Source organism: Coregonus clupeaformis, chromosome 1 (genome assembly GCF_020615455.1).
Source record: "Coregonus clupeaformis isolate EN_2021a chromosome 1, ASM2061545v1, whole genome shotgun sequence".
NCBI classification, from domain to species: domain Eukaryota; kingdom Metazoa; phylum Chordata; class Actinopteri; order Salmoniformes; family Salmonidae; genus Coregonus; species Coregonus clupeaformis.
Window position 1 is genome coordinate 28,097,587 of NC_059192.1, and position 8,010 is coordinate 28,105,596.

At 41.2% G+C, this 8,010-nt stretch overlaps 1 long non-coding RNA gene across 1 annotated transcript; it reads left to right on the top strand.

Moving 5' to 3' along the window:
* The first annotated feature begins 3,600 nt into the window (after positions 1-3,600).
* Positions 3,601-4,888, top strand: LOC121583365. The gene is made up of 3 exons (XR_006003509.2): positions 3,601-3,698; positions 4,182-4,259; positions 4,657-4,888. It is a non-coding gene; the product is annotated as an uncharacterized LOC121583365 (long non-coding RNA).
* Positions 4,889-8,010: the final 3,122 nt, after the last annotated feature.

Here is an 8,010-nt window from a genome sequence, read left to right on the forward strand (position 1 = left end):
TTCAATGTATTTGTTCACATATCAGCAAAAAATAGGATGTCATCATTTTTAGTCATGGAGAAAATAAAGCACATGGGTATCTGTTTAAGCCTAGAATAATGTTATCACTTCTAAACTAAATTAATTTTGGGGGGATTCTATGAGGCTACAATGTCGTTTGGTTTATTGTTTGAACGGTCGCTGAGATTATATTTGGTTATCAATGCAAAATAGGCTGCTTATTTAATGCCACCCTTACAAAAAAGTCCTAGAGGAATCCTTCACGGAAAGTTCTGCAGGAATCCTGCAGAATATATATCCTGAAGGAATAGGAAGACCTGCAGGATATCCCACATGATTTTTGGGGCCACTTTCCTGTAGGACAATTCCTGCAGGAATCCTGCAGGATCCTGTAGGAATTATGCAGGTAGTCCTTCAGAAAAAGAAAAAAAATCCTGCAGGAATTGTCATATACCAAAAATGCCCCCAAAATCCTGTGGGATAGGTAAGAGTCCTGCAGGTAATGCCACAAGATTTCTAGGGCCATTTTCCTGTAGGAAAACTTGCTGGACTCCTTCCTCATCATTCAGAGAATTTCAGGTACGACACTCCACATTCTTTAAAAATAATGGACAGATTGCACAAGATATAAGATTGCATGACAATTGTATTATCCAATGAAGCAACAGCTGACATGTTTGATTGACCATTTCACCACCACTGCATAAAATATGATTCCTAGGAAAAAGAAAATATGAGATTTTGAATGAATATGGTAAAAGCATATTTTGTAACAAGAGTGAGAGTAATGGTGACATCACATGAACAGTTTATGTGTATTGGTGTGAAGGGAAGCGGATGTTTGCAATGGTAAACTTGGTGATAGTTGGTTTTAATATGGCTGGTACACCAACAACATCTGTGAGTATGCATGTGTGTTAGGCTCCGTTTTAAAGGGAGAAATGAGAGGCTGAAACTGTGTGTGGTGATACCTACGCTGCATGGCTGTCCAGTGCTGCCTTCTGTGGTAGTCAGTCTCACTGTTGTTTACTCTCTCTGTCTTAACTGGGGAGGAAAGGAGAGAGATGAGAGGGGCAGAGTTCGGAATATACCTGCAGAACATCTGTGTGTTACATGAAAAACAGTAACAGAATAGTGCTAATTATATATTGTAGTAGTAAAAGAAAACCTACTCAATTTTAACTAGTAGACTAATGGTCTAAAGGAGCTCCAAATGAGACAAAGAATCAGAAACAGAATTAGGTAATGTATTGTTTTCTCATGCAGTTACCAACTCTAATGTGGTGTGGTGGCCTTCTGCTAAACTGTTAGAAATACAAGGTAAAGAATTACAGTGAAATACTAGGTGTGTGTGTGTTTTCTGTGCTCCCTGTAGTCTAAACTTTAAGGGAAAATAAAATAACTCGCAATGGTGGTGGTGGTGAAACTGTCCAAGCACGCTAAAAGTAAAACAGAGAGAAAGTCATGTTAAAATTAGACATTTCTATTACAATCAAACTATTTGTACATTCAATTGAAACCTAATATATTTCAGTGAAAATAATGGTATATTTCATAGAAAAACATTGGCTGTGTTCCAAATTGCATATGTATTCTATCTAGACCGTATAGCGAGTACGGAAGTCAACTGTCATTTTTCAAGTGCGATTCCAAACCTAAGAACGACGCGAAGCGGCAAGTATGTACTAGGTTTGCCAGAAGTTCTATAAGAGTACTTGAGAGGAATGGAAAACAAAGTATGCATGGGAGCATACATTGCATTCGGAAACTATTCAGACCCCTTCACTTTTTCCACATTTTGTTACGTTACAGACTTATTCTAAAATTGATTGAATTAAAAATGTTCCTCATCAATCTACACACAATACCCCATAATAACAAAGCAAAAACAGTTTTATTTGTGTGTGCAAATTTATTAAAAATAAAAAACAGAAATACCTTATTTAAAAAAAGTATTCCGACCTTTTGCTATGAGACTCGAAATTGAGCTCAGGTGCATTCTGTTTCCATTGATCATCCTTGAGATGTTTCTACAACTTGATTGGAGTCCACCTGTGGTAAATTCAATTAATTGGACATGATTTGGAAAGGCACACACCTGTCTATATAAGGTCCCACAGTTGACAGTGCATGTCAGAGAAAAAACCAAGCCATGAGGTCGAAGGAATTGTCCGTAGAGCTCCGAGACAGGATTGTGTTGAGGCACAGATCTGGAGAAGGGTAACAAAAAATGTCTGCAGCATTGAAGGTCCCCAAGAACACAGTGGCCTCATTCTTAAATGGAAGAAGTTTGGAACCACCAAGGCTTTTCCTAGAGCTGGTCGCCCGGCCAAACTGAGCAATTGGGGGAGAAGGGCCTTGGTCAGAGGGTGACCAAGAACCCAATGGTCACTCTGACAGAGCTCCAGAGTTCCTCTGTGGAGATGGGAGAACCTTGCAGAAGGACAACCGTCTCTGCAGCACTCTACCAATCAGGCCTTTATGGTAGAATCGCCAGACGGAAGCCACTCCTCAGTAAAAGGCACATGACAGCCTGCTTGGAGTTTTCCAAAAGGCACCTAAAGGACTCTGAGACCATGAGAAACATGATTCTCTGGTCTGATGAAACCAAGAATGAACACTTTGGCCTGAATGCCAAGCATCACGTCTGGAGGAAACCAGCGCTCATCACCTGGCCAATACCATCCCTATGGTGAAGCATGGTGGTGGCAGCATCCTGCTGTGGGGATGTTTTTCAGCGGCAGGAACTGGGATACTAGTCAGGATCGAGGGAAAGATGAGCAAAGCACAGAGAGATCCTTGATGAAAACCTGCTCCAGAGCGCTCTGGACCTCAGACTGGGGTGAAGGTTTGCCTTCCAACAGGACAACGACCCTAAGCACACAGCCAAGACAATAATAATAATAATAATAATTGGTCATTTAGCAGACGCTCTTATCCAGAGCGACTTACATGAGCAATTAGGGTTAAGTGCCTTGCTCAAGGGCACATCGACAGATTTTTCACCTAGTCGGCTCGGGGATTAGAACTAGCGACCTTTCGGTTACTGGCACAACGCTCTTAACCACTAAGCTACCTGCCCCCAATGCAGGAGTGGCTTCAGGACAAGTCTCTGAATGTCCTTGAGTGGCCCAGCCAGAGCCAGCCAGAGCCCGGACTTGAACCCGATCTAACATCTCTGGAGAGACCTGAAAATAGCTGTGCAGCAACGCTCCCCATCCAACCTGACAGAGCTTGAGAGGATCTGCAGAGAAGAATGGGAGAAACTCCCCAAATACAGGTGTGTCAAGCTTGTAGCGTCACACCCAAGATGACTCAAGGCTGTAATCGCTGCCAAAGGTGCTTCAACAAAGTACTGAGTAATGGGTCTGAATACTTATGTAAATGTATTATTTCCGGGGGGTTTTGCAAACATTTCTAAAAACTAGTTTTTCGTTTTTGCTTTGTCGTTTTGTGGTATTGTGTATGGATTGATGAGGGAAAAATTTTTTAAAATCAATTTTAGAATAAGGCACTAACATAACATCATGTGGAAAAAGTGAAGGGGTCTGAATACTTTCCGAATGCACTGTACATTTTTGTTCTCTTCGCCGGGGAGGCTATCCCATAACACCTTGCAACACAGCGAATTCCAAATACTTCTGAATTAATGGCGGACTGAAGTCACCGCTTTGGAGAAAATATTCCAGAGGAACAAGGTATAACTTTGTAAAATGCAAGTATTACGTTTATTTATTCACCCAATTATGTTAAAATGTTCAACAAATTACTTTCATATGAATTCAAACGTTAAGTCACTGCTGTTTATCAGCCCCCTAGCCAAGCTAAGTTAGCTTATTGGAAATGATGGCTAGCTAGCAGGCGATCTCATCCTGGTTATAATTTTTATTTTATTTTTTATCATTTAGCAGCTCTTATCCAGAGCATCTTACAGTTAGTGGGTGCATACGTTATCATACTGCCCCCCCATGGGAATCAAACCCACAACCCTGGCATTGCAAACGCCATGCTCTATCAACTGAGCTACACGGGACTACAGCAGGTTATCAGCTGTTTAGGGTTGACAAACTTAACATACTGATCGTAAAATCAGCGGTGTCTGTTGTGAAGACCCGGACAGTTTTTTAAATCCTGAACTGGTGAACTTGATAGGCAGCTAATGGGAAATGTATTTTTTTCAGGGACAGATGGCAACTGATGCGTTCATTTCACGCCATGGCATTGGCAGGACAAAATAGTTGTGTCCAACTGGTTTGGAGGTAAGACATTTTAACAACATCTGATTTAAAAACATAGGAAATGCAGCTAGCTGTGTTCTGTTCAATCTTGGCTAGTTAGCCTGCCAAGTTATTTGTACACTCTTAAATGATAAGTAAATGCATGCATGCAGTGTCTGTTTACCTAACGTTAGCTAACTTTTTTCTTGTCACTTTCCCCTCACCTCGTGTTTCACCATTGCATACAAAGAAAATGTTTTAAATAATGAAATGGTCAAATAAAAGTAAATCGGTGACAACTTGATCAAGCCTATGAATATGCAAAACTGTTTGCAAAACCATTGCACAGTAACATAGTTGTGGTTCTCAGCAACTTGAACCAGCTCTGAAATTTGAGCAGTGAGGTTAATTTCTAATGTTTCTGCTCTGTTCTCCTCAGGTTGAAGCACAGCCGACCCCATCACCCAGGCAGTTGTAAAGAACTTGGGAACCTCCCATCCACCAGGAAAATCACCCTATCCCAGGGGTTTATTCAGCAGTGTTCAACATCACTATATTAAAAGTAGATCCACGCATGTTATTCTCTATCATGCAGAATTGTCAGCTCATTGTAACATATGAAGCTCATTCTAAAATACAGACGTGGGTGATTTCTGCCCCAGGGTACTGCACTGTGTTCAAGTTTTTATTCCTGCCCAGTAAATGTAACAGTGTTGCTTCCGTCCCTCTCCTCGCCCCTACCTGGGCTCGAACCAGGGACCCTCTGCACACATTGACAACAGTCACCCTCGAAGCGCCGTTACCCGTCGCTCCACAAAAGCCACGGCCCTTGCAGAGCAAGGGAAACAACTACTTCAAGGTCTCAGAGCGAGTGACGTCACCAATTGAAATGCTACTAGTGCGCACCGCTAACTAGCTAGCCATTTCACACCGGTTACACTCACCCCCCTTTTGACCTCCTCCTTTTCCGCAGCAACCAGTGATCCGGGTCAACAGCATCAATGTAACAGCGTTGCTTCCGTCCCTCTCCTCGCCCCTACCTGGGCTTGAACCAGGGACCCTCTGCACACATCGACAACAGTCAACCTCGAAGCGCCGTTACCCGTCGCTCCACAAAAGCAGCGGCCCTTGCAGAGCAAGGGAAACAACTACTTCAAGGTCTCAGAGCGAGTGACGTCACCAATTGAAATGCTACTAGCGCGCACCGCTAACTGCTAGCCATTTCACACCGGTTACTCAAACACCATGTTCAACTATTCATCGTCTACAATGTAGACCACAATTAGTTGAATGAGGCATACTGAACAAGCTTTTTAATGTTAATCTCCTTGATGTCCCTCACTAAAATGTATGTTCATATTATCTTTTATTTCTTATTGTTGTTGCGTTGTCGAGAAGGAACCTGCAAATAAGCATTTCATTGGACCATGTGTATCCTGTACATACGACTAATACAACTTTTGTACAATGGACTGTGTTCCATAGATACAGGAAAAACAATAAAAGGGTTCATATTTATTAAAAATGACAAGTGTTGATGTCTCCCTACTGTTCTGGTTTTGAGGCTTGGCCATCTGGGGGGTGCAGTTCATCTGTCTAATCCCCTGTAGGGAGAGAGAAAGGCATTGATAATATAACAATGGTGTATTAATTTAATATATTCCTGTTTAATATGCATGGACATTGTCCTTTATAATATGCCATTTGTATCCAATGCATTTAGCTTACATTAGGATGAAGTAGTCTAGGCCTTCTAATCTAGTTGTATTGCATCGTATCGCCTATCATATAGTTATCAATGCATAACGTGAATATAAAACCAAGCTACCGTGAACATCAGCGTCATTTAATAATATGCATGGGTGTTATAGTTGTATGAATTTATCACAATGCAAACCTGCTCATTGGAAATAAAACACCAGTAGTCCTAATGCAATGTAATATTAGCTTCACAGTGAAACACCACTATTCTGGCTATTTATCATTCTTAAACAGTAAGCAAAATAGCTTATTTCGCTACTTCAAACATTTTTTAAAACTTCAGCCTCTGTACAATGCATGAAACGTACCTGTCATATGTCCACAACGATGTAGCAGCAGACCAAGCAATTTGCGAGAGGAGGACCCCACGTACAATTATTCTGGTTGGTGTTATCTTAATTCACTAACAGGTACTGAGAATATCCATTCTGTTACTAATTTACTTGATATTCGTGTTAAATATTTCCATTCTGGGATAGTTGTTCACTGAATTGCTAGCACTAGTTGCTCACACTGCTACATTGGCTACAATGTAAAACAGATGTACAGTTGAAGTCGGAAATGTACATACACCTTAGCCAAATACATTTAAACTCAGTTTTTCACAATTCCTGACATTTAATCCTAGTAAAAATTCCCTGTCTTAGGTCAGTTAGGATCACCACTTTATTTTAAGAATGTGAAATGTCAGAATAATAGTAGAGAGAATGATTTATTTCAGCTTTTAATTCTTTCATCACATTCCCAGTGGATCAGAAGTTTACATACACTCAATTAGTATTTGGTAGCATTGCCTTTAAATTGTTTAACTTGGGCCTCCTTGCTCGCACACGCTTTTTCAGTTCTGCCCACAAATGTTCTAAAGGATTGAGGTCAGGGCTTTGTGATGGCAACTCCAATACCTTGACTTTGTTGTCCTTAAGCCATTTTGCCACAACTTTGGAAGTATGCTTGGGGTCATTGTCCATTTGGAAGACCCATTTGCGACCAAGCTTTAACTTCCTGACTGATGTCTTGAGATGTTGCTTCAATATATCCACAACATTTTCCTTCCTCATGATGCCATCTATTTTGTGAAGTGCACCAGTACCTCCTGCAGCAAAGCACCCCCACAGCATGATGCTGCCACCCCTGTGCTTCACGGTTGGGATGGTGTTCTTCGGCTTGCAAGTACCCCCTTTTTCCTCCAAACATAACGATAGTCATTATGGCCAAACAGTTCTATTTTTGTTTCATCAGACCAGAGGACATTTCTCCAAAAAGTACGATCTTTGTCCCCATGTGCAGTTGCAAACCATAGTCTGGCTTTTTTATGGCGGTTTTGGAGCAGTGGCGTCTTCCTTGCTGAGCGGCCTTTCAGGTTATGTCGATATAGGACTCGTTTTACTGTGGATATAGATACTTTTGTACCTGTTTCCTCCAGCATCTTCACAAGGTCCTTTGCTGTTGTTCTGGGATTGATTTGCACTTTCGCACCAAAGTACGTTCATCTCTAGGAGACAGAACGCGTCTCCTTCCTGAGCGGTATGACGGCTGCATGGTCCCATGGTGTTTATACTTGCATACTATTGTTTGTACAGATGAACGTGGTACCTTCAGGCGTTTGGAAATTGCTCCCAAGGATGAACCAGACTTGTGGAGGTCTACAATTTTTTTTCTGAGGTCTTGGCTGATTTCTTTTGATTTTCCCATGATGTCAAGCAAAGAGGCACTGAGTTTGAAGGTAGGCCTTGAAATACATCCACAGGTACACCTCCAATTGACTCAAATGATGTCAATTAGCCTATCAGAAGCTTCTAAAGCCATGACATCATTTTCTGGAATTTTCCAAGCTGTTTAAAGGCACAGTCAACTTTGTGTATGTACATTTCTGACCCACTGGAATTGTGATACAGTGAATTATGAGTGAAATAATCTGTCTGTAAACAATTGTTGGAAAAATTACTTGTTTCATGCACAAAGTAGATGTCCTAACTGACTTGCCAAAACTATAGTTTGTTAACAAGAAATGTGTGGAGTGTTTGAAAAACAA